Source organism: Mustela nigripes, chromosome 16, assembly GCF_022355385.1.
Source record: "Mustela nigripes isolate SB6536 chromosome 16, MUSNIG.SB6536, whole genome shotgun sequence".
Lineage (NCBI taxonomy): Eukaryota > Metazoa > Chordata > Mammalia > Carnivora > Mustelidae > Mustela > Mustela nigripes.
Genome location: NC_081572.1, coordinates 22,055,369 through 22,083,209, shown reverse-complemented (window position 1 = coordinate 22,083,209; position 27,841 = coordinate 22,055,369). Strand labels below are relative to the sequence as shown.

Sequence of the window (27,841 nt, the reverse complement as noted above, 5' to 3'; positions counted from 1 at the left end):
ACCCAACAGAGGGTTGGTTCTCACAATCTGGAGACCATGACCTGAGCGAAAAACCAAGAGTCGGATGCCCAACCAAGCCCCCAGGGGCCCTAAAAATCCTAGAAATTTTAAGAGTATGTACAAAAAAAAAAACAACAACAACAACAACAAAGGAACAGAGACTATTCAAAATGTAAAGAGGTCTCTAGGATCCCAACTTTCTATAGGGAAGGAAGTCACTAAGAAAGATATTCAGCTTCATAAGACACTTCTTATGTAGAAGGAGAGACCGGTCTGAAAGCAGCATTAAGAGCCCGGAATGTGGTACCAAAAATCACAGAGAACAACAGATTAGGGAACCATTCCAAGGAAGCAGAACTGGGCCCCAGTCAAGGTACATTTCCTGATTCTGGAGTAGATGACCCTGACAACATGTGCCCAGCTAGATTTCCAGAACTGGTAAGAACCCATAATTGCTATGTGCCTCCTGTTATCTCCCCCTTTTTAGGGAGCATGTCTATTGTCATTACTCCATCCCTGTGACAAGAGTGTATGTATTGTGTGTTTGGGGCAGAAAACTTTTCTTTTTAGTTCACAAGTCTCTGGATCAAGAGGAACTGCATATGAGGACCACTGGAGGGGATATTTTACATGTGATAAGAATGTGAATCACTGGAGTCAGAGGGAAAACCATGGTAGAAACTCACAATAATGGTTTTCAATAAATCTTAACTCTTTATGGCAATGCCTTTTTGCAATAGGATTTTCCTGTACCTCCCTTCAAAAGGTAGAGTCTGTTTTCTCACCCTCTGCATCTGAGTTGACATGGTGACTTAATCTGACTAAAACAATGTGGTGGAAGTAACAATGTGTGCAAGGTTAAGCCTTAAGAGACACTGAAGCTTACCCTCTTGAAACACTCATGCCACTACGTTAAAAAAAGGATGCAGGCTAACTCTCTGAATGATAAGTGACCATGTGGAAAAAAGAGTACTAGCTGACCGTGACACCCAGGTGTCAGACTGTAAGTGAGGCTATCTTATATCTTAGACACTCAAGTCCCAGTCATGCCACCAGACAACTGGAGCCTCATGAGTGACTTTTCCAGCAACCAGCAGAAGTCCTATTGGGCTGAATAATTAATTGTTTTAAGCCACTAAGTTTTAGAGTGCTTGTTACAGCAAAGGCTACAAAAACAGGCTCTTCATATAATGTTTATGACTCATAATTAGATTTGAGTAAAATTTGAGACATATAAAGGGAGCCCAACACAGGTCAAATATTTTGGTGAGAGGAAAATTTTAGTGAAAAATTAAGAATGAAATTTTAGGAGGCGCCTGGCTGGCTCAGTCAGTAGAGCATGCAACTCCTGATCTGGGGGTCATGAGTTCAAGCACTATGTTGGGCACAGAGATTACTTATAAATAAATAAATTTTTAAAAATAATAAAGAGCTCTTCCTCCTTAAAAATTTTTTTTCATAAAGAAATCCAGAGTTAAAGCTACATAAGATTTTCTTTTCACTATTTTTTCCTATAAGTAATTTTTACTGATTATGCCATTCCTTCATTCAACTAACACCAGATGTTTTTCCAATTGACTGATTTTCTTGCCAGAATCTAAGAGGAAAAACATTTTTGTATGCCTAAATAAACCTAAAACAAAATCAGTATGTAATTCCTCCACCCTACATATTGTCCCTAGTAGAAATAAAATTGCATTTTAAATAAAAACTATTGCTAGTGCATAACCATCTCATAAGTAAATTTATCATAAGAAAGAAATTCCTAGATTAAAAACACCGAGGAAGGGATACACTTAGAGAACAGACACATTACTTAATAGGTCAAACTTTCTGCTTTGGACACCTTCTAACATCTGACTCAACATTCTGAGCTTTCTTTTATCCTGACTTCTGTTTACTAACCAAAATCTGTATCTACTACCAATTCATTGCTCTCAGTATAAAGTAAGTATACACCTTTATTCTGTTTTCTGTTATTTCTTTCATTTATTCAGTTTTAACTAACTACAGCAACATTTTAGAGCCCTCACGACACCATGAACTTTGGTGATCCGCTCGGTATGACTGGAACTCATTTTGGAAGCTGCTCAATCCAGGAAATCTTCCATGCCCTACTGAAAACGTCTTTGGAGGTTATGAAGTGAAAGAAAAGAACTGATAACTCAAAGTAACAATATACTTACTTGTCCTTCTCTCTCCTCCTCCTTCACTGCCCCAGCCCCACCCCATCTACTATATAAACACTAAAGAACTAAGAGTAGATACAGCCAGGCAATAATGGGATCTGACTCAGGATTAGCAAGTATTTAAACTCTAATCTCATATTCCAAAACACCACAGGAATTGGTAAATCAAGGGAAAAGTAGAGTTTTATTTCCTCATGTACAAATTCTAGTCAATGTGCCAGAAACTGAAAACTGGCAGAAGCTGTGGAATTTTCCAAGACATATGTCAGATAGTAATTTTACAATTCACTCACAAACACACATTCTAAATCATCTTACTGTTATGGAAATATTTCCAAAGCAATAGTATTTTAACACAGCCATGATATTTATTTGTAGAAAAAGCATTCTCCTGTTTTAGATAACACAAGAATCAAAGTACACAGCACCGAGGATATCCTAACTGCATGTCAGAAATATTTAAATTTAAAAGGAACCAAGAGAAACAATGTTAAATTAGAACAAAGACTCTTTAAAGCAGAACTGAAGAACTAACATCCTAAGCAAGTCATTCAGGGAAAGTAATACTAAGTTAATAGTTAAAGGAAATCTATTAGACTTCTTAGGCCATGATATGAGTCAGACAATGGTGCTATTATGAACAAGACAACTAAATAAAGGATGCATGATATAGCTAGATATTTGCCTGGTATTAATTAACTGATAAGTATCTGGAAAGAGGTCTCTACAATACAGTATATAATTTCATTGACTCTTTATATAAAAAAAAATCAACCAAGACCAAAGAACTGGAAAAACAGCACAGTCCTCCTTACCACTACATCCTATAGACTCTTCTAGGAGGTTCTGGTTGCCTTTCTTTTTCTTTTTTTTTTTTTCTTTTTTTTTTTTTTTTTAAGATTTTATTTATTTATTTGACAGAGAGAAATCACAAGTAGGCAGAGAGGCAGGCAGAGAGAGAGAGGAGGAAGCAGGCTCCCTGCTGAGCAGAGAGCCTGATGTGGGACTCGATCCCAGGACCCTGAGATCATGACCTGAGCCGAAGGCAGCGGCTTAACCACTGAGCCACCCAGGCGCCCCTGCCTTTCTTTTTCTAAATAGGCTTGACTTGTCAAATTTAGATTTATCTATTGACATCCTGCTGTGGAATATAAGTATTTAGTTTCAGCTTCTGCCTCCATTCTCCACATCCCATGTAATTTTATGGGTCTTCGTTTAAATCAAGAGTCAGAGTAAAAGGACTGGAGAGATACCAGTCAGTACTCAGCCAAGTAGAGCAGTAAGACCAGGTACTTCTCTCTGCAAATTAATGACTACCTCATTTTTTTGTTGTTGTTTTCTATGTATTTTTAACTTTTCCTCAAAAGCTCCAACATCTGTCACATATCTATCAATATTTTCCATAGCTCAAATACATCAGATACGGTCTTTTTCCTGCAGCTCTATGTTCCCGAAACCCTTTGTTCTTTCTTCTGCTTCATTCTGCTCGGGGATGCTCTGGACTGGCTACACAGCTGTCATCTTGGGCTCTCCCTTACCTCTTCTGTTTGAATTCTGCTTCTTGAACCTGCGTTCTTCTTTCTTGCTATTTAGGGGCAACTTATGAACAACAACAACAAAATGCTCATGAGAACTAGAATTTTGGAGTCACCTGCACGTCTGAAAATATCTTTATTTCAGATTCACATTTGATTGATAATTTGGCTGGGAATAAAATTATAGGTAGGAAATCCTTCCCAATGAAGATAATATGAAGACACAGCTTGATGCATTTCTACCTCCCTCTGTTACTACTGTGATACGTAATGCCCTTTTGACTGGTCCTTTGAATGTAACCTCTAGTTACCCTTTCTGGAAGATTTTAGTAAAGTTTCTGTATCTCCAGTTTACCAAATTTCATAATCACACCTCTCGGGTCTTTGCCTTTTTTACTGTTCTTTCAGCATTTTCAATTTACAATCTATGACCTGGACAATGTTCTGGGAGATTTTTAAGGCATCATTTCTATTTTCTCTGTCCTCTCATATCTGAATTTCTATTAGACCACAAGGTCCAATAATAGACTATCTTGAATTTTAAAAGTTATTTTTCCCTTGGGGCGCCTGGGTGGCTCAGTGGGTTAAGCCTCTGCCTTCGGCTCAGGTCATGGTCTCAGGGTCCTGGGATCAAGCCCTACATCGGGCTCTCTGCTCAGCGGGGAGCCTGCTTCCCCCTCTCTCTCTGCCTGTCTCTCTGCTTCCTTGTGATCTCTCTCTGTCAAATAAATAAATAAAATCTTTTAAAAAATTATTTTTTTCTGGTGGTACCTGGGTAGCTCAGTTGGTTAAGCATCTGCCTTTGGCTCAGGTCATGATGAACAGGGAGCCTGCTTCTCCCTTTGCCCCTCCCCCTGCTCATGTTCTCTCTCATGTTCTCTCTGCCTCAAATAAATTAAATCTTTTAAAAAGATTATCTTCTACTTCCCTCCTTTAATCTTTTGGTTCTAATTCCTAGGAAACTGTTTCAAATTTATCCACAATCCTCCCATTATTTGGAGGGGGGTGTAATTATAATATTTTCTATTTGCAAATGTTATTTCTTATCTGTTTCAAGATTTTCAAAATAACACCCTGTTCTTTTGAAGATGCAATATTTCATTTCTTAGAGATTAAAACCCTCTCCCCCCTAACCCCAGTTTTCTCCCTCCTTTGCTCTTTGCCCCCTCTCTTACTTGTTTGGCCTCCCATTTTATTTTAAAATATCTATCTATTTTGAAAGACAGAGAACGAGGATGCGTGCATGGGAAGGGGTAGGGGGGAGAGAGTCTTAAGCAGACTCTGTGCTGATCTTTTGACTCTGAGATCATGACCTGATGGGGGGGAAAAAAAACAAGAGTCAGCCACTCAACTGACTGTGCCACCCAGGTACTCCTGGCCTCTTATTTTAGAGGCTTCCTCAACTATCTGGTTATTCCTTGACTGTCAATTTCTATTCATGGCATTAAGAAGCTTAACGGAAGCTCATTTTTACTTTGAAGACCCACCAGTCTGTATGCAGATTTTCATTTAATTCCTTGGCTCCAAACCCCTATCCTCTTCATGCATCTGATGTTCCTGGATCCAGAACCCTCAGCTTCCATTTTCTTGGAGAAAAAAATCCCCAGTTTCCTAAAGGAGGAAGAAGTAGTTTGCATGATTCAACCACTTCATTTAAGACTTTCAAATATTACCTTTTTTGTTTTGTTTTGTTTTTTTAACATTACCTACTTTTAATCTCAAGCCTCATCCTTGTCTTTTCAGAGACATTTTGCCACCAAGTCTTGAGTCTCTGGGGAGGCTGTGTTGGGTAAACTCATTTCCTTGTCTCTGCAGACAACCCAGGATGTACCTTCCTCTGTTTGGCTAAATCACTTAACACTCTTCTATCCATTTTTTATCTTCTAAAAAATAGTTGAAATTTTTCATCTATGGTTTCTTCTTCTTCCATTCATTTTTGTCCTTGGGATCTTATGCCTCTTTTTATTCCTTTACTGTAATTTTGTACTATTTGAAGAGGAATGGAAATACATGTCCTCTCAGTCAAACCCCATGTTTGATCAAAACACTAGTTTTAGATGTTTTTGATAAAATCATTAAGCATATTTACTAAAATTGTGGAGACTATAAAACCTATTAGGCAATACCTTTGTTGAAAGAATTAGGATTCAGTATAATTTCTTTTTTTTTTTTAAGATTTATTTATTTATTTGACAGAGAGAGATTACAAGTAGGCAGAGAGGCAGGCAGAGAGAGAGAGAGGAGGAAGCAGGCTCCCTGCTGAGCAGAGAGCCCGATGTGGGACTCCACCCAGGACCCTGAGATCATGACCTGAGCAGGAGGCAGCGGCTTAACCCACTGAGCCACCCAGGCGCCCGGATTCAGTATAATTTCTAAAGGACAGTACCAAGAGGAAACTAAATAGAGATAAGTTTAAAAAACCTTCATTTAGATTAAACAATTAGCAGTTACATAAATACAGAGCAGGAAATGTGGTTTCACAAAATAACTTAAAAGAGTCACTTATGTTACTTGCTGGAACAAATTTTATAGAAAAACTATAATTATAGGATACATTAAAGATCCCAAGATCAAGCAAGAAAACTATGCTACTGTATATGGTTGTCTCAGGTCATGCTCCAAGGACCCTTGGTTCAAATCCCACATTGGGCTCTTTGTTCAGTGGGGAGCCTGTTTCTTCCTCTGTCTGCTGTTGCCCCTGCTTGTCTGCGCTCGCTCTTGCTCTCTCTCTCTGACAAATGAATAAAATCGTAAAATAACAATAACATAAAATCTTAAAAAATAAAGTAACCAAGAGATGAAGATATAATACATCATTATTATATAACGATAAAGGGGTCAGTTCATCAAGAGGATATAACAATTGTCAATATTTATGCACCTAAATATATAAAACAAATAGCAACAGAACTAAAGGGAGAGATAAACAGCAATTTTATTTCTACTCTCTACAACAGAACTACCAGACAGGGAATCAATAAGGAAACAGAATATTTGAACAACACTGTATACCTAATGGGCCTAACAGACATATACAGAACATTCCATCCAAGGGCTGCAGAATATACATTCTTCTCAAGTACACACAAAATCATTCCCCAGGACAGGGGCACTTGGGTGGCTCAGTCAGTTAAGCATCACACTCTGACTTAAGCTCAGATCATGATCTCAGGGTCTTGAGATTCAGCATCCCCTCTTTGGGGCTTTGTGCTCAGAACCAGAGTCTGCTTGAGATTCTCTCCCTCTCCTCACACATGCTGCATGCTCATGCACACACTCTCAAAATAAATAAATAAATAATCAGGAAAAAAAATCTCCAGGACAGAATATGTTAGAGCACCAAAAAAATCTCAACAAATTCAATAATACAGATGTTATATCAAGTATTTTTCTTGACCACAATGGTATTCTGATGTGTGTTTTCCAACACCATCAAGTAATTCTCCAATCCGTAGCAGACACTACCTGGGTATCCTACAAATTTAACTTAATTCTGACACTATCTACAGGAGACAGTATCATATCCCATAAGTTGAGGGCTTAGTACCACAAAACAAGATTGTCCTACTTGAGATGCCAACTGCAAACCTAGGTTGTTACATGTGCTTCTAACTGGCTATAAATTGATGGTTCCCATGATCCCCTCTTCAGGTTCAATTTATCTGCTTGAGAGGTTCACAGAACCCATAGAAACACTAACTTGCATCTGCCAGTTTATTTTATAGATATAGGTGAAGAGCCAGATGAAGAGGTACATAGGAAGAGGTCCAAAACTGTTCTGAGCACAGGAGCTATTATCTCCATAAGAACTAGGGTGTGCCACTCTCTTGGTATGTGATGCCACCAACATGGAAGATCTCTGAACCTCACCATTTCGAGTTTTTATGGAGGCTTCATTATATAGACATGATTGTTTAAATCACTGGCCATGTACAAGTGATTCAACTCCTAGCCCCTTTATCTTCTTGGGGTTAAGAGAGGAGAGAAATGGGACTGAAAGTTCTAATCCTGTAGTCAAGATTGGTTTCCTTACCAGCCTCTATCTCAGAGGCTTACTAGAGACTTTCCAAAAACCACTTTATTAACATAAATGCAGTGTGGTTGAAAGTGGCTTGTTGTAAGTAACAAGATGCCATTTCACCTCTGTGGCTCTAAACTGAGGATGGAAGATCGAGTATTTTAACAAAAGAAGTTTCCATTGCTCTTATCATTTAGGAAATTCCAAAGGTTTTGGGAGTTGAGAGCCAAGAATTATGGACAAAGACCAATATATTTATTTATTATAAATCATAATATAACAAGTATGAAACTAAAAATCAGTCACAGTAGGAAAAACGGAAATTTCACAAAATGCATGCAAATTAAACAACACACTACCGAACCACCACTGGATCAAAGAAGAGATCAAAAAGGAAATCAAAAACTATTTTGAGACAAACAGAAATGGAAGCACAACATACCAAAACATATGGAATGCAGCAAAAGCAGTTCTAAGAGCAAAGCTTATAGCCATAAATACCTATCTTAAGAATAAAGATCTCAAACAACTAAACATTACACCTGAAGAAACTAAAAAAGAAGAAAAAAACTAAGCCCAAAGTTAGAAGGAAATAATAAAGATTAAAGCAGAAATGAAGGAAACCAACGGAAAAGATAAATGAAACTAAGACCCAGTTCTTTCAAAGGATAAACAAAACTGAGAAACCTATAACCAGACTAACCAAGGGTAAAAAGAGGACTCAAACAAATAAAATTACAGATGAAAGCGAAAATATTATAAACGATACCAATAAAAATGTAAAGGATTGTGAGACTACTATGAACAATTATACCCTGAAAACTTGGACTACCTAAAAGAAATGGATAAATTCCTAAAAACACATGACAACCTAATGTTAAAGTAATCAAATAAAAAGGCCATTAGCCTGAGGTGCCTCTAACGCCTTGGTATGGAAACCAAAACTTCGGTAGCCTCTGAATGCAAACCAAGACCTAAGCCAGAGTCAATGCACTGGAATCTGGGGAAGAAAAAACAAAAACAAAAACAAAAACAAAACAAACAAACAAAAAAACACCGAAGAAAAATCTCAAACAAGATAACCATATAAAAGATAGCCAATTAAATAATTTCTTTATTTTTCTTCTGCATCTAATCTATAAAAACCTTGCCTCTAGTACTGTGGGTGGAACACTTCTAAAACATCATCTGGACAGGCACTCTGTGACTTTAATCAGTGTTTGCTCAAATAAATTACACAAAATTTTAATGTGCATCAGTTTATTTAACACTTCCATGACTGAATCATGAAAAAGTGGAAAATCTGAACATACCAATAACTAGTATGGAGACTGGATCAGTAAGTAAAAACCTCCTCCAATAAAAGTCCTTCAAGACCATGGGGCGCCTGGGTGGCTCAGTGGGTTGGGCCGTTGCCTTCGGCTCAGGTCATGATCTCAGGGTCCTGGGATGGAGTCCCACCACGTCTCTGCTCAGCGGGGAGCCTGCTTACCTCTCTCTCTCTCTCTCTCTCTCTTTGCCAGCCTCTCTACCTGTGATCTCTCTCTGTCAAATAAATAAATAAAATCTTAAAAAAAAAAAAAAGACCAGACGGTTTCTGGGGGAGATGAACCATGAGAGACTATGGACTCTGAGAAACAATCTGAGGGTTTTGAAGAAGTTGGGGGGTGGGAGGTTGGGGGAGCCTGGTGGTGGGTATTATGGAGGGCATGTATTGCATGGAGCACTGGGTGTGGTGCATAAACAATGAATTCTGTTACAGTGAAAAGAAATTAAATTAATTTTTTTAAAAAGACCAGATGGTTTCACTGGTAAATTCCAGGAAGAATTTAAAGAATTAATGTCAATCCTTCTCAAACTCTTCCCAACAAAACTAAAGAGGAGAAAATACTCCCAAACCATTTCATGAGGCCAGTATTATCCAGTTACCAAAGCCTGATAAGGAAACTCTAAGAAAACTATAGGCCAGGAAAGCCTGGGTGGTTCAGTCCATGAAGCCGCTGCTTTGGGCTCAGGTTATGAACTCAGAGTCCTGGGAATGAGCCCCACATCGGGCTCCTTGCTCAGTGGGGAGGCTGCTTCTCCCTCTGCCTGCCTTTCTCCCTGCTTGTGCTCTATCTCTGACAAATAAATAAAATAAAAAGTAAAAAAAAAAAAAAAAAAGCCTTTAAAAAAGAAAGAAAACTATAGGCCAATACCCCTGATGAATGCAGATATAAAAATTCTCAACAAAATAGTAAACCAAATTCAACAGCACATTAAAAGAATCATACACCATGATCAAGTAGGATTTATCCCTGGGATGCAATGATAGTTCAATATACCATCAGTCAATGTGATATACCACATTAATATGCCAAATTAATAGAATGAAAAATAAAAATATGATCAACCTCAGCAGGTACAGAAACAACATTGGATAAAATTCAACAACCTTTCATGATAAAAACTGTCAACAAATCAGAAACAGACAGAATATACTTCAACAATAAAGACCATATATGACGGGGCGCCTGGGTGGCTCAGTGGGTTAAAGCCTCTGCCTTTGGCTCAGGTCATGATCCCAGGGTCCTGGGATAGAGCCCCGCATCGGGCTCTCTGTTCTGCAGGGAAGCCTGCTTCCTCCTCTCTCTCTCTCTCTGCCTGCCTCTCTGCCTACTTGGGGTCTCTGTCAAATAAATAAATAAAATCTTAAAAAAAAAAAACCATATATGACAAACCCACAACTAATATCACACTCAACAGTGAAGAGTTGAAAGCTTTTCCTCTAAAATAAAACACAAGACAAGGGCACCCCCACTCTAACTACTCCTACTCAGCATAGTACTAGAAGTCCTAATCAGAGTAATTAAGCATGAAAAAGAAATAAAAGACATACAAATCAGAAGAAAGAAGTAAAATTATCTGTTTGCCAATGACATGATCTTATATATAGAAAATCTTAATAAAGAAAACAATCCCATTTTCAACACCAAAAATAATACTTAATAAATGTTACCAAGGAGGTGAAAGATCTCCACACTAAAAACTGTAAGATACTGATGAAAAAAACTGAAGACACAAATAGAAAGAAAGCCCATGTTCATGGATTGTAAGAATAGTGTTAAAAATGTCCATACTACCCAAAGTGATCAACAGATTCAACATAATCGCTATCAAAATTCCAATGGCACTCTTTCACAGAAATGGAAAAAATAATCCTAAAATCCCTAAGGAACTACAAAAGACCCCAAATAGTCAAAGCAATCTGGAGAAAAAACAAAGCTGGAATCATCACTCTTCTTACTTTGAAATCATATTACAAAGTTATAGTAATCAAAACAGTATGGCACCTGCATAAAAACAGACACATACTAACAGAACAGAATCAAGAGCACAGAAATAAACCCACGCATATATGGTCAACTAATATTTGAAAAGGGACCCAAGAATATTCGATGGGGAAAAGACAGTCTGTTTAATAAATGGTACTGGAAAAACTGGATATTCACATGCAAAAGAATGAAGCTGGACCTCTACCTTATACCACTGAGAAAAATTAACTCAAAATGGATTAAAGACTGAAATAAATATAATACCCAAAACTGTGAAACGCTTACAAGAAAACATAGTGAAAATGCTCAACAATGGTCTTGGCAATGATATTTTGGATAGAACACCAAAAATTCAAGCAAGAAAAGTAAAAATTAACAAGTGGGACTACATCAGAGCACCTGGGTGGCTCATTTGGTTAAACCCGACTCTTGATTTCCCCTCAAGTCATCATCTCAGGGTAGTTAAGATCCAAACTTATGGAGCCTGCTTAAGACTGCCTCTCTCCTTTTCCCCTGCCCGTTCAAGTGCACTAGCTCTCTCACTCTCAAAAACAAAACAAAACAAAACAAAAACAAAAAACAGGTGGGACTATAAACTACAAAGCTTCTGTGGGGCGGGGGGCGGACCTGTGCTCTTAAGTGTCTGCCTTCAGCTCTGGTCATGGTCTCAGGGTCCTGGGATCGGGCCCATCTGGGGCTCCCTGCTTAGCAGGGAGTCTGCTTCTCCCTCCCTCTCTGCCCCTCCCTTATGCTTGTGTTGGTTCTCTCTGTCCAAATAAATAAAATCTTAAAAAAAAAAAAAAAAAGCTTCCACAGGCTCCTAGCCTGCTCAGTCAGTAGAACATACAACTTTATTTATTTAGATTTTATTTACTTATTTGTCAGAGAGAGAAGCAGGCTCCCCACTGAGCAAGGAGCCCGATGACAGACTCAATCCCAGGACCCTGGGGATCAGGACCTGAGCAGAAGGCAGATGCTCAACCAACTTTATTAAACCTCTTTATTAAAGACTTTTAAAAAAATTTTTAAATCTTTATATATTTTTTAAATTTTTTATTATTTATAAACATATATTTTTATCCCCAGGGGTAAATCTTTTATATTTTTAAAGATTTTATTTATTCATGTATTCGACAGAGAGAGAAAGGACAGCACAAGCAGGAGGAGCAGCAGGTAGAGAAGAGAGGGAGAAACAGACTCCCCACTGAGCAAGGAGCCGGACATGGGGCTCGATCCCAGGCCCCTGGAACTGTGACCTGAGCTGAAGGTACACGCTTAACCAAATGAGCCACTCAGGTGCCCCGGATATATATATACACACATATATATGTATATATAAAAGAATATAAAATATAAATATAGATATAAAATAAATATATAAAATATATATGTGTGTATATACATATATATGTGTATACACACACACACACACATATATTTTTTTTTTGGAGAGAGAGAGAGAGACAGCACGTGAGAGCACAAGTGGGGAGGAAAGGGAGAAGCAGGCTCCCCAGGCAGTAGGGAGCCCAATATGGGGCTTGATCCCAGGCCCCCGGAATTATGACCCAAGCTGAAGGCAGACGCTTAACCAACTGAGCCACCCAAGTGCCCCTACAACTCTTTTTAAAATTTTTATTTGTCAGAGAGAGAGCGAGAGAGAGAGCACGCACAAGCAGGGAGAGTGGCAAGCAGAGGGAGAAGCAGGCTCCCCACCAAGCAGAGAGCCGGATGTGGGACTCGATCCATCATGACCTCAGCCCAAGGCAGACACTTAACTGACTGGGCCACCCAGGCATTCCAAGTATACAACTCTTGATCTCATGGTCATAAGTTCAAGTCCCACAGAGCTTACTTACTAAAAAAACCTTTTTAAATAAAAAATTAGGGACGCCTGGGTGGCTCAGTTGGTTGGACGACTGCCTTCGGCTCAGGTCATGATCCCGGAGTCCCGGGATCGAGTCCCGCATCAGGCTCCCAGCTCCATGGGAAGTCTGCTTCGCTCTCTGACCTTCTCCTAGCTCATGCTCTCTCTCACTGTTTCTCTCTCAAATAAATAAATAAAATCTTTAAAAAAAAAAATAAATAAAAATAAAAAATTAAAATGCTTCTATACTGCAAGAGAAATGATCAGCAAAATGAAAAGGCAACCTATAAAACAGGAAACATTTTTGCAAACTATTTATCTGAAAAGGGGTTAATATCCAAAATAATACAGAACTCACACAGCAACAGCAAAAAAACAAATAACCCAATTTAAAAATGGGCACAGGAGGGGCACGTGGGTGGCTCAGTGGGTTAAAGCCTCTGCCTTCCTCTGCCTTCGGCTGAGGTCATGATCTCAGGGTCCTGGGATCGAGCCCCACATCGGGCTCTCTGCTCAGCGGGGAGCCTGCTTCCTTCTCTTTCCCTGCCCACTATGATCTCTGTCTGTCAAATATATAAATAAAATCTTTAAAGAAAAAAAATGGGCACAGGACACTAATAACACATTTTTCCAAAGAAGATATATAAATGACAGCAAGTGTATGAAAAAGTGTTCAGGGGTGCCTGGGTGGCTCAGTGGGTTATATCTGCCTTCTACTCAGGTCATGATCCCGGGGTCCCCAGCCCTGCATCAGGCTCTCTGCTCAGCAGGGAGCCTGCTTCCTCCTCTCTCTCTGCTTGCCTCTCTGCCTACTCTCACTCTGTGTCAAATAAATGAAATCTTTAAAAAAAAAAAAAAAGTGTGGGGTGCCTGGGTGGCTCAGTGGGTTAAGCCTCTGCCTTCAGCTCAGGTCATAATCCCTGGGTCCTGGGATCAAGTTCCGCATCGGGCTCTCTGCTCAGCAGGGAGCCTGCCTCCTCCTCTCTCTCTGCCTGCCTCTCTGCCTACTTATGATCTCCATCTGTCAAATAAATAAATAAAATCTTAAAAAAAAAAAGTGTTCAACATCACTAATCATCAAGGAAATGCAAATCAAAACTACAATGATACAGTCCTCACACCATCAGAATGTCTATTATTAAAAAGACATGAGGGACGCCTGGGTGGCTCAGTTGGTTAAGCAGCTGCCTTCGGCTCAGGTCATGATCCCAGTGTCCTGGGATCAAGTCCCACATCGGGCTCCTTGCTCGGCAGGGAGTCTGCTTCTCCCTCTGCCTCTGTCTGCCATTCTGTCTGCCTATGTTTGCTCTCTCTCCCTCTCTCTCTCTCTGACAACTAAATTAAAAAATCTTAAAAAAAAAAAAAAAAAGACATGAGAAAACAAGTGCCATTGAGGATATGGAATAGAAATCTTTGTGTACTCTTGGTGGGAATGTAAAATTGGTGCAGTCATTAACAGTATGAAAAAACAGTATGGAGGTTCCTTAGAAATTTAAAAATAGAACCACCATATAATCTAGCAATCCTACTTCTGGGTGCACGCGCACGCACGCGAGCACACACACAAGAATATTATTCAATTATAAAAAAGAAGGAAATCCTCCCTTTTAAAACAAAATGGATAAGGGCATTATGCTAAGTAAAGTAAGTGAGAGAAAGATAAATACTGTATAATCTCACTTAAATGTGGTGGTTGCTGGGGTCTTGAGGGGTGGGGGAAATTGATGAAGGTGATCAAAGGGCATAAACTTCCAATTACAAGATGAGTAAGTTCTGCAAATATAATGTAGAGCTTGGTGAGTATGTTAACATTACTGTATTGTATAATTGAAAGTTGTTGAGAGAGTAGATCTTCAACATCTTTACCACACACAAAAGTTAACTGTGAGGTGACAGATGTGTTAACTAACCTTACTGTGGTAATCATTATGCAAAATATAAAATATACACATACCAAATCATCACACTGTATACCTGAAACTTACATGCTTATATATCAAATTACATCTCAATAAAACTGGAAATTAAAAAAAAAGGGGGGGGGTGCGCCTGGGTGGCTCAGTTGTTAAGCAGCTGCCTTCAGATCAGGTCATAATCCCAGGGTCTTGGGATCGAGTTCCACATCAGGTTTCCTACTCAGCAGACAGCCTGCTTCTCCCTCTCCCTCTGCCTGCCTCTCTGCCTACTCATGCTCTCTCTTTATATAACTCTCAGCCAAATAAATAAATAAATAAACATCTTTTTTTATAAAGATCAAATTCCTTTTTTTTTTTTTTTAGATTTTATTTATTCACCTGAGAGAGAAAGAGAGAGAGAGAGAGAGAGAGCGCACGCACCAGCAGGGGGCCGAGGGAGAAGCAGGCCCCCCTCTAAGCCGGGACCCCAATGTGGGGCTCCATGTGGGGTTTGATCCCAGGGCCCTGGGATCATGACCTGAGCCAAAGGCAGACGTTTACTGACTGAGCCACCCAGGTGCCCCATAAATATCTTTTTTAAACTGGGGGGGAATAAGGAAACCAAAAAGAGAACAGAAATTTAAAAATGTACTTTACCTAAGGATTACAGAATGTACTAAAACAGGCTTATATTTACGGTTTTTTCGTAAGCATTTAAAAAAAAGGATCAAAATTAAAATCAATACAGACTGTGGGGAAAAAAACAGGCCAGTGTCATTACTGTAGGTATAATCAACACAGGATTTAACCTAGATCATAAGCTTAATAACTCTGTTCTTTGGCAGTACGCTTGATCCTATCTCCCCAAACCAGCGGTGACTCCAACGCAAAATGAAAAAAGTTAAGACGGTGAGATTTTTCACAAATCTACATGCATTGTTAAATGTTGGGATTATATCCTTCATATTTGGTGTAAATTAATCCGTACTTCATTCTAAAATATCAATAGCATATGTTATGTTTTCTAAAATAATACTTGCAACCTTTTATTAGACCCCTCCCTCTTTAAAAAACCTTTTTTTTTTTCCTCCATTTTAGGGGCGCCTGGCTGGCTTAGTCAGTGGAATATGTGACTCTTGATCTCAGAGTTGCGAGTTCAAGCCCCACACTGGGCATGGAGCCTACTTTAAAAAAATTTTTTTTCCATTTTACTAATCCAAGGCTTTTGTAGATTCCCTAGAACTTTTGTTCTATGGGGCAGTTCTATAAATAGTTTGGTCATGAATGACTTCATGCAGTTGTCTGCCATCAACTGTAAAGAATGAAGAAAAATATGCTTACAGATTTCTTTTTAAATCAACACTGATAGGCATGAACCTGTTAATATATAAGCATAATTATTAAATTCAGCTATCTTTTCTTTGGGGCCATTTTCTTAATAGGAGGAAGATTGTTTAATCTTTTACCTAGTGGACAGAATTCTGGAACTAGGGGAGGGAAAGAGACTGGGAACTTCCAACATCCAGTGTAGCAGATCAGCCCCATCCTCCTCTGGGGCTTGGGGTCCTAGGTCCTGAAATTCTCAAATTCAATTCCTCCAAAGAACAGTCTCCTGACTTCTGTAAGGCTGATAACAGCTGCCCAACTATTCAGGGTGAAGGGGATAAATACTGAGAGGAGGGAGGTGGGGCAGAGAGGGATCCATCTCCCAGTACAGACTTTCAGACAACCCCCCTGTTCTCAACCTCCATCTATGGTATACAGTATTTCCATGCTCTGAATTTCTCAGACAGGTGTCCCGTGGACAAATCATGATATGTCTCTTGCCAGTATTCTCCTCTATAGGCACTTGGGTTTGACCTTCCTCTCCTCTGCTAAATCATTATTTCCTTCTGCTTTTCCTCTTCCCATACAAGCAGGATTACAGACATCTCATAGTTTCAGAGATGGGAGTTTATATTCCTGTTTTTATGTGATTTTCAAATGAGCCAGGAAATAATTTTACTTCACTGTCTTAAGACAAGAAAGAGGCGATGTCTGTAATCTTTCAAGTCAAATAACCTTGAAAATGAGCCAACTACTTACTGCTCAAGGGCTAAATGTTTACGTTTGATAATTAATTCCCAAAGGGTACCACAACTGAAATCAAGAACTCAAATACTCTGTTAAATTAGACTACTTCTTGTTTTCAAAGAGAGCCTAAATCTTCTCATCTCTCTGGCTTTTTATCTTCTACCTAGAAATCTATCTATTTTTAAAATGCTCTGCTCCATGGGCACCTGGGTGGTGCAGTTGGTTAAACGTCTGACTCTTGGTTTCTTCTATAAAGATTTTATTTATTTATTTGACAGAGAGACACAGCAAGAGAGGAAACACAAGCAAGGGGAGTGGGAGAGGGAGAAGCAGGCTTCCACCCAAGCAGGGAGCCTGATGCAGAGCTCGATCCCTGGGATTGTGACCCAAGCCAAAGGCAGACACTTAACTGAGCCACCCAGAAGCATGATGGGCTCCATACTCAGTGTGGAGTCTGCTTAAGATTGTCTCTTTCCCTTTCCCTCTGCACCTCCCCTACTTGTGTTCTCTCTTTCTTTCTAAAATAAACAAATCTTTAAAAAAAAAAAAATGTGGGATGCCTGGGTGGCTCAGTTGGTTGGACGACTGCCTTCGGCTCAGGTCAGGATCCTGGAGTTCCAGGATCAAGTCCCACATCAGGCTCCCAGCTCCATGGAGAGTCTGCTTCGCTCTCTGACCTTCTCCTCGCTCATGCTCTCTCTCACTGTCTCTCTCTTAAATAAATAAAATCTTTAAAAAAAAAAAATGCTCTACTCCAATTTCATATCCTTCATGAAAGCTTCTTTGATCCTCTCCATTACAGAGGAATATCTCTCACTGCAGGTTTCCATGAGGAAGAACTTTTTTCTAAGCCCACCCCTGGCTTCTCTGTATTTCTTTACTCATAGAGATGGAATAACTTATCTGAACCTACCTGACTGGTTAATCTTAGAAGCGTGAAGAGCAAACTTGGTTCATCTGTGTTTGTACCTTTTCAAGGTTTGGAGCAAATGTTCTCAACTTCTTTAGAGAATAGACTCTCCCTTGTGTCAGAAGGCTTAATCCAGCACAGCACTGCTTGGAACCAGGAGGGCCTACCTAAAGAATTTAGGTTAAAAGGCAAAATTTGGGGTGCCTGGGTGGCTCTGTGGGTTAAAGCCTCTGCCTTCCGCTCAGGTCATGATCCCGGGGTCCTGAGATCGAGCCCCACACTGGGCTCTCTGCTCAGCAGGGAGCCTGCTTCCCCTTCTCTCTCTCTGCCTGCCTCTTTGCCTACTTGTGATCTCTGTCTGTCAAATAAATAAATAAAAACTTTTTTTTTCTTTAAAGGCAAAATTTGATTCATACACTGAAAGCTGTATCCTCCAACCTGGTCTCTCTCAGTAATTTAAGTGATATTTTGGCCCCTATCAGCCACTCCTATTTTCTGCATTTGTCTAAAAGTTTGGCAAGGATAAGGCGGATGCTTTATTTGAGACTACTTCAGAAGTCCCAAAATTCTCTAAGTAGAGAAGTTCTCTTGCTTCCCTATAATCCATGGCACATTGTTTACAGTTCTATTACAAAGCTTACATTTTATTTAGTGTGTTGACTATCTTCTAACTCACTAAGCCAGTGCTGCAATTATTCGTCTTGACCTGTCTGGTCGCTCCCTGGAAGACTGGCTCAAAAGGTTTCTCTTTATTTTGCTGCACTCGAAAGGAACCTAGTACTAACGAAACTACACTACTTTGTCCAAAACATTTATAGTCAAATGTATTAGTCACACTGTCTGAGGGACAGATAGCAGAGCAAACAGCAGACCAATCAAAGAGGACTAGGGAGGAAAGGACCAGAGGAAGAGATGTCCGGAAGGGTGCTGAAAAGCCCCACCATATTCCTGGGAATCTAAAGGCCCCACACATGCCTCAGGTTGTATACATGCTCAAGAAAGACGTGAGAAGTCCCTAAGCTGTCACTGCTGGCTGATCTTAAGGGTGTGCAAAAACAGGAGGTGATGGCTAAAGTGTCTGGCTGAGTGTTGCAGGCATGTCCCAACATGTGCAAAGAGACTCTCAGCAATGACTGAAAATTTTGGTTGCAGGTGTTTAAGGAAATCTCTGTAAAATTGTTAGCTGACTACCACACTAATGGAACAGACGTATCAGTGGCTACACACGACAAAGAATGCACACTTGACAGAATTAATTCAGAGAAGACATTCAACAGACAATACTACCATAAGCAGGATCAACAAACCCTGGAGGGAAGAGAATGTGATTTCCAGAGTTGCCACATTTTAATATTCAAGATGTTCTGTTTTCAATCAAAAACTACAAACCATGCAGAAAAAGTATTTGCAAATCATATAGATGATAAAGGTTTAGTATCTAAAATAAAGAACTCTCGGGGTGCTTGGGTGGCTCAGTCAGTTAAGAATCAAGGTCGTTGAGTTCAAGCCCTGCACTGGGCTCCACAATGGGCATGAAGCCTACAAGAAAGGAGAGAAGAGAGAGAAGAGGAGAGGAAAGGAGAGGAGAATGGAAGGAAGGAAGGAAGGGAGGAAAAGAAAAAAGAAGAGAAAATGAAAGAAAAGAAAGGAAAAGAAAGGAAGAATTCCTTCAACTCAACAATAAAAACATAAATAACCCCATTAAAAAGTGTGCAAATAATTTGAACAGATACACACGTGGTCAAAAGCATATGAAAAGATGCTCAACATCATTAGTCATAAGGGAAATACAAAAAAAACCCACAATGAGATACTACTTCACATTCATTAGGATGTTATAAGCAAAAAAGAGGGGAGGAAAAAGAAAAGAACAACTGCTACTAAAGATATGGAAAAGTCTGAACCACTGTACATGGCTGGTGGGAATGCAAAATGGTGCAGCTGCTGTGGAAAACTTTGGCAGTTCCTCAACATGTTAAACATAAAACCGCCACATAATCTAGCAATTCCACTCCTAAGTACATACCCATAAGAACTGAAAACAGATTTCAAACACATACTTATTCATAAGAATATTCATAGCAGCTGGAGTGCCTGGGTGGCTCAGCCGGTTAAATGACCAACTCCAGATTTTGGCTCAGGTCATGATTTCAGGGTCCTGGGATCAAGCCCCATGTGGGACCTGCTCAGCGGGAGTCTGTTTTTCCTTATCCCTCTGCCCTTCTGTCCTGCTCATGCTTTCTCTCTTAAATAAATAAAATCTAAAGAAAAAAAAAATAACAGAGGAATATCTTCAGGGTATTAAGGGAAAATAAATGCAACTGAGAGCTCTGTACCCAGCTAACCTAAGGGGACCCCACCAGTTAGGAGAAAAGAAAGATGTCCCCACATATATAATAACTGAGTTAGCCACCCATACATCTACAGTAAAATAACTTAGAAAGGATCTACCTTCAAAGAAGAAAAGTGTACCAGGTACTTCTGCCTCTGCTTACAGTAGTGATGGACTACATTATTCTCATGAATTCTCCTAACAAGGACCACTAAAAAAGTTCGGTGAAGTTATGTGCCCGGGTGGCTCAGCTGGTTAAGCCGGCTCAGGTCTTGATCCCAGAGTCCTCAGATGGAGTCACGCATCGGGCTCCCAGCTCCACAGGGAGTCTGCTTCTCCTTCTGACTTTCTCCCTTCTCATGCTCTCTCTCACTCTCCCTCTCAAATAAATAAATAAAATCTTTAAAAATAAAATTGGGGTCAAGTATTAAAAATGACAATAATAATAGTAGACTTTTTAAAAGCAGGGATTAGGAAAAAGTAGTATAAAGAACTATCAATCCAAAATCTAGAACGTGAGAGCCCGTACTCAAGAATAAAACTTGATGTCAATATTATTAGATAAAATTTAACTCAAGGACAGAATCATTAAGAATAAAAAGGAGGTTTTCCTTATAGAAGCAATTCACAAAGAAAATTAAACATTTGTTGAAGTTTACATATTTGACAACAGAGCTTCAAAATATATGAAGAACTGCACTACAAGAAAGGCTTGGTTTCAGCTCGGGTCATGATCTCAGGGTCCTGGGATCAAGCCCCGAGTTGGGCTCAGGGCTCTGCACCCATCACAGAGTCAGTTTACCGCTCTCTCTCCCTCTGCCCCTCCTCCCTCCACTCGCTAGCCCGCACTCGCTCAAATAAACACATCTTTAAAAAAAAAGAGGGGGAATAAACAAATTTCAACATGGCTGGAGAATTTTAATATTCTTATAGAAACCAACAGACAGACAAAATGTTAACAGAGACCTCTAGGATCTGAGTAACACATATTAACAAGCTTGATCAAAGAAATGTTTAATGAACTCAAACAACTTACACTCACTGATGGACATTATGTGCCCCGCACCCTTGTAAGCCCTTTTTATGTATGACATCATTTAACTCTTACAACTCTGGAAATGATTCTATGACTAGTTCCATTTCGTAAGTAAGAAAACTGAGGTGCAGGGACGCCTGGGTGGCTCAGTTGGTTAAGCAGCTGCCTTCGGCTCAGGTCATGATCCCAGCGTCCTGGGATCGAGTCCCGCATCGGGCTCCTTGCTCGGCAGGGAGCCTGCTTCTCCCTCTGCCTCTGCCTGCCTCTTTGTCTGCCTGTGCTCGCTCGCTCTCTCTCCCTCTGTCTCTAGCAAATAAATAAAATCTTTAAAAAAAAAAAAAAAAAAAGAAAAAAAGAAAACTGAGGTGCAGAGATTAGATGTGTTCCTAAGTCACACAATTTTAAATAGTGATCTTAGCCAAAGTATGAACGGATGAAAAAATCAGCTTTGCCACAGTAAGACAGTGTGCTGCATGTTAGCAATTAGAAAAGATCTTGAGAAAATAATAGATAAGGGACGCCTGGGTGGCTCAGTTGGTTAAGCCGCTGCCTTCGGCTCAGGTCATGATCCCAGCGTCCTGGTATGGAGTCGCACATCGGGCTCCTTGGTCAGTGGGAGCTTTCTTCTCCATCTGCCTCTGCCTGCCACTCTGTCTGGCTGTGCTCACTCTGACAAATAAATAAATAAAATCTTTTAAAAGAAAAGAAAAGAATAGATAATAAAATAAAATGTTTTATTGGACAAACACTATGATCCCTTTCAAAACTATCACTAGCCCTCTCGAAGTTTTCCACGTTTAAACAGACTTTTAAAATTTTTCTAGGTTAGAAATACAAGGTCCGGGAGCGCCTGGGTGGCTCAGTGGGTTAAGGCCTCTCTCTGCCTTTGGCTCGGGTCATGATCCCAGGGTCCTGGGATCGACCCCCCCGCATTGGGCTCTCTGCTCAGTGGGGAGCCTGCTTCCCTTCCTCTCTCTCTGCCTGCTTCTCTCCTACTTGTGATATAAGTCTGTCAAATAAATAAATAAAATCTTAAAAAAAAAAAAAAGAAAGAAATACAAGGTCCGCTTTCCCCTCCCCTAGGAGGAGACAATTAGTCCACTTTTCCTTCTCCACCTAAAAGTCTTTGGTTTCCTCTACTTAAGGAGGTATCTATATTTATATAAATAGACACAATTTTGAGAAATGTTAAGAAGATGGGGTATTCTGGTCTCCAGCTCTGGCTCATAAGCACTTCTTCCTTTCTGCAATTCAGTCTTTTAAAAAGACAGTCTCATTTTAAAATCTTTTGTCTGTGATCTTTTTTCCACATCAAACCCACGCATTCAATAAACAGAAAATTCTACTGTCTTCCAACACAGAATATTTACAAAAATTGATGATGCTCTTGACCACAAAGAAACATCAAACACCTATTATCATAAGTAACTAATATACATATATTATACACATTAAATCAAAATTAGAAATGACCAAGAAAACAGCACCTTAAGATCAATATACCTGAAGTTTTAAAATTCAGACAGGAAATAGTGGAGGGGAGATATGAATCCAGGTAGTCTGGTTCCACAGTTCTGCTCACTGAACACTAAATTATGGTTCTCATTATTGTGTTCCAAGTCAATATTTTCCAAAGTGTGATACTCACTTAGGGATCACCTTTATATTTCCTAGAAATGCAATTTTATGGGTCAGGTGACTTGCCAGTTTTCCAGGTGATTGTTAAGGAAACTGGACTTAGAAAGCCCCTTCTCTAAACCATGATTTTTAATCTAGAAAAAGCTCTGCTTTGGATTCCTTATAATGTGAGATAACAATCATCTTATTATTTAAGCTACTAAACAAGTTTCCTGTTAACTTGTAGCTGAGAGCATCCTAACTGGATACAAAAATGAGCACACAAAAATCAACATACTTCATAGCTTTCTAATGACAGTAAATCCTATCAGCTCTGCTTTCAGGATATATCAGAACCCAATTACTTCCTAAACCTCCACCACAATCAAGTTCACACAAGATACAACTATTACTTTTTTGAATTACTGCAAGAACCTTAAACACCAGTTATACAATACTTCTCCAAAAAGCAAGAATGATCCTTTCAAAACTTGAAATACAGCATGTTCCTCTTCTGCCCCCAAATCCCTCTGGCTTCCCTCATCAGAATAAAATTAAGAGCCAATGAGCCCATTCATGGTCTGCCCTGCTCTCCATCAACCCCTCTCCATTCTCACTTCTAACTCTGACCTCACTCCCTCCCACAGCAACCCAACTTCACCATCATCTGGCCACAGGCACCTACCTGGTGGCCATTCCACGAACACAACAAGCGCAATCCCACCTTCATATCTGCATTCCTTCTCCTATAATGGTCTTTCCTTGCTCCTTTTTTTAATTTTAATTTTTTTTTTAAAGATTTTATTTATTTATTTGACAGAGAGAAATTACAAGTAGATGGAGAGGCAGGCAGAGAGAGAGGGGGGAAGCAAGCTCCCTGCTGAGCAGAGAACCCGACGCGGGCCTCGATCCCAGGACCCTGAGATCATGACCTGAGCCGAAGGCAGCGGCTTAACCCGCTGAGCCACCCAGGCGCCCTTAATTTTAATTTTTTTAAAGATTTTATTTATTTATATGACAGAGAGAGACACAGCTAAAGAGGGAACACAAGCAAGGGGAGAAGGAGAGGGAGAAGCAGGCTTCCCACCAAGCAGGGAGCCCAATGTGGGGCTCAATCCCAGGAACCTGGGATCATGACCCAAGCTGAAGGCAGACACTTAAAGACAGAGACACCCAGGCACCCCTGTCATTTTTTTTTCCTTTAAGTAATCTGTTCAGCCATCATGGGGCTCGAATTCAGAAACTCAAGATCAGGAATTGCAGGCTCCACCAAGGGAGCATTAGGTGCTCTGTCCATGATGTCTCTAACTCTGCTCAAATGGTCACTTCAGCTGTCAGGTCTTCCTTAACCATTTTATGTAATTACGAACCATGCCCAATTCCTTTCCTCTTTTTCTTGTATTCATTTTTGTCCACAGTACTTATCAGCATCCAACATATTATATAATTACTTTTTTAAAGATTTTATTTATTTATTTGACAGACAGAAATCACAAGTAGGCAAAGAGGCAGGCAGAGAGAGAGGAGGGAAGCAGGCTCCCTGCAGAGCAGAGAGCCCAGGACCCTGGGATCATGACCTGAGCCAAAGGCAGACACTTTACCCTGCTGAGCCACCCAGGCACCCCTATAATTACTATTAAAACCAGTTTTATGTCGAATTTCCCTCACTACATTTTAAATTCCCAAAGGGCATTTCTTGCATTTTGTCCACTTTTATACCCTCAGCATCAATAGCAATCTCATGCATGTATAAATTACTCAACAAACATTTGCTGACTGAATTAGTGATTAGAAAATATAACAGAAAAAAGGTCCACTTATAATATTATTAAAAATGATAAAGAATGCAAAAATAAAAATGGGGTAAAATTGTAAAGGAAGAAATCTATACAAATGTGCTGGAAAAAGCTAAATATGTATAATGTTCATGAACAGGAAAGAAAATATTATGAAGTTATGAATTTCCCCAAATTAATGTATAAGGCCAATTAACCAGAACTGTGGTACTGGCAATAAAAAATAAATGTATGAATCAGAACACAGTTCAAAAACAGACCTCTGAATTAGTTTTATGTTAAAAATGGCATTTCAAGGGGCACCTGGATGGCTCAGTTAGTTAAGTGTCTGCCTTTTGCTCAGGTAATGATCCCGGGATCCTGAAATCGAGTGTCTCATTGGGCTCCCTGCTCAGCGGGGAGCCTGCTTCTCCCTTTCCTACTCCACCTGCTTGTGTTCCCTCTCTCACTGTGTCTCTCTGTCAAATAAAAAATAAAATCTTAAAAAAAAAAGGCATTTCAAAACCAGTGGGGAGAAGATGGACTAAACCATGGTAGAATAACTGGGTATCCATATGGGGGGAAAGCTCATTTAGAACCCTATCTTACAAAATAAATTTCAGGAAGATTAAAAACAGATGAAAAAAAATTTTTATTTTTTAATTTTTTTAAAGATTTTATTTATTTATTTGACAGAGATCACAAGTAGGCAGAGAGGCAGGCAGAGAGAGAGAGAGGAAGGGAAGCAGGCTCCCTGCTGAGCAGAGAGCCCAATGCGGAGCTCGATCCCAGGACCCTGAGACCATGACCTGGGCCAAAGGCAATGGCTTTAACGCACTGAGCCACCCAGGCGCCCCTGAAAAAAAATTTTAATGTGACAAAATAAGGAAGGATATTTATAATCTTAGAATAAGGGACTGTTTTTTATATAAATACAGAAAAAATATAAGCAAAGAGACAAGCCCACTCAATGGAAGTTTTTGCAAATATGTAAGTAGACAAAGGGCTAGTATTCAATATCAGGAATGCCTAGGAAGAACACAACCCAATTTTTAACACTTGACAAAAGATAAAATAGATAATCTATGGAAGAAATAAAAGTGATCAATATAAAACATCAAAGACTATAACATAAAACAGTAGACACTCAACTTCAGTAGTAATGAGAATACAAAATAAAGCACTAAAATACAACTTTTCACCAGTCAACAAAAAATTTTAAAGTTGGGAAACATCATATTTTTGAGTGAAGGTATAAAGAAACAAGTTCACTCATACACTATGGGCTGAAACATAAATTCAGAAGTCAATTTGACAATATCTAATAAATCTAAAAACATATTCCCTATGACCCCAAAATCCCTCTCCCTGGTATTTGCCATAAAGGAACACTTGCACATATACACCAGAAGGCATACATATGGGTACCAGAATATTTGTTGCATTTTTGTTTAATCTGCGAAGGAGAAAACCTAAAGGTCCATTAATAGCTAGCTTTATAAACTAGAGTATTTATATAATACTATGTAGCTGTTAAAAGAAATACATCTACAGATCTCTTAAGACATACTGTAGTGAGGCGCCTGGTGGCTCAGTTCGTTAAGTGACTGCCTTCGGCTCAGGTCATGATCCCAGGGTCCTGGGATCAAGCCCTCCATCAGGCTCCCCACTCAGCAGAAAGCCTGCTTCTCCCTTTCCCACTCCTCCTGTTTGTGTTCCCTCTCTCACTGTGTCTCTGTCAGATAAATAAATAAAATCTTAAAAAAAAAAAAAAGACATACTGTACTTAAAACTACAGAATGACAGATACAATATGAGATTAATTATGTAAACACATACACAGAAAACTAATGCTATATAAAATCATAATAAAAGGTGTGCCTAGGTGGCTCAGTCTGTTAAGCATCTGCCGTCAGCTCTGGTCATGATCACGGGACATCCCAGGATCGAGCCCCACGGTGGGCTCCATGTTCAGTGGAGAGTCTGCTTTTCCCTCTCACGCTGCCACTCTACCTGCTTGTGCTGTCTGTGTCTCTCAAATAAAATCTTAAAAAAAAAAAAAAAAAAGCACATACATGAAGAAAAGCACAATAAAAGAGTTATAAGGATATTCGCAAAGTTTAAAACTGGTTCTTATTCGTTAGGTAGACAGGATCGGGATTATGGGCAATGTAAGAGGAAATTTTTATGATACTTAAAATGTTTTAATATTTTAACTAAGAATTTCTTATTGCTTATATAAACTACATAAAACTTACTAACTTAAAAGAGGGAAAAGATGCTAAAAAACTTATGTCTAGTATAATCTTGTTTATTCATAAAATATGAAGATAATCATACATAATAGATGCATAATTTACAAAAGTATATATAATAAACAATTAACAATGATTACCTATGGAGATGGGGGGCAGAGGAATTACTTTTCACTTGAAACTCACTTTAAGATAAACAGAAAATTATAGTTTCATTTCTCTTCCAGGAATAAGTAATTTAATTGAGCCTCTATTTTCAGTCCCAAATTAGACCACAGGCCTTTAAGACAGAAGTGGCCAGAAACATGTCCCTGAAATACACTGAACTTAGGGACCTGAAGTTAGTTTAGGACAGCCAAAGAGGCTGAGGCTAGTTTCCCTTGGCTACAATAATGGGAACACTTCACAGAGCACACCACTTAAACAGTCACAGGCCAACTCAGCTGCTATAAATAAAAACTACATACAGGAAAGTTTACTGAGCTAGTTTTGGTTAAGTGTTACTTTGATTTCCATCCGATGCTTTCCTTTTCTAAGGGTACTACTGATGGGGCGCCTGGGTGACTCAGTCGGTTAAGTGAATGCCTTCAGCTCGGGTCATGATCCCAGGGTCCTGGAATCGAGTCCAATGTTGGACTCCCTGCTTGATAAGCAGCTTGATTCTCCCTCTACATCACTTGTGCTCTCTCATGCACACTTGCTCTCTAATAAATAAATACTAAAAAAATTTTTTTAAAAGAGTACTCCTGGCACTAAGCATAACAATTACCTACAAATACTATTTGACTAGCTAATGTTCATCCTGAATGTGTATCCAGGCTTAATTGCAGAGAAGAAAAACACTGAGTGCAAATGTGGAGCCTATATATTCTCCCCTAGTTCCCAGACTAATACTGCACTGAATCCTACGGTTTATCATTCTCATGTTAATTCAATACCAATACTGTCACCAATACTGTTACCAACAACACCCACAAAACCCCAGTCACCTGACTATACCCAGAGCATGTAAAACACAGAACAAAACT

At 39.4% G+C, this 27,841-nt stretch overlaps 1 protein-coding gene across 3 annotated transcripts in view; it reads right to left on the bottom strand.

The window, feature by feature from the left end:
• FBXL20 (F-box and leucine rich repeat protein 20) overlaps positions 1–27,841 on the bottom strand; it is a 100,436-nt gene that overhangs the window by 56,601 nt on the left and 15,994 nt on the right. Inside the window, exon 2 of one of the 3 annotated variants that reach the window (XM_059379752.1) lies at positions 5,212–5,335. The exons of the other annotated variants lie outside the window; for them this stretch is intronic. The gene's annotated coding sequence lies outside the window, so the exon portion shown is untranslated. The remainder of the gene's footprint in view (positions 1–5,211; positions 5,336–27,841) is intronic. 3 annotated transcript variants of the gene reach the window in all.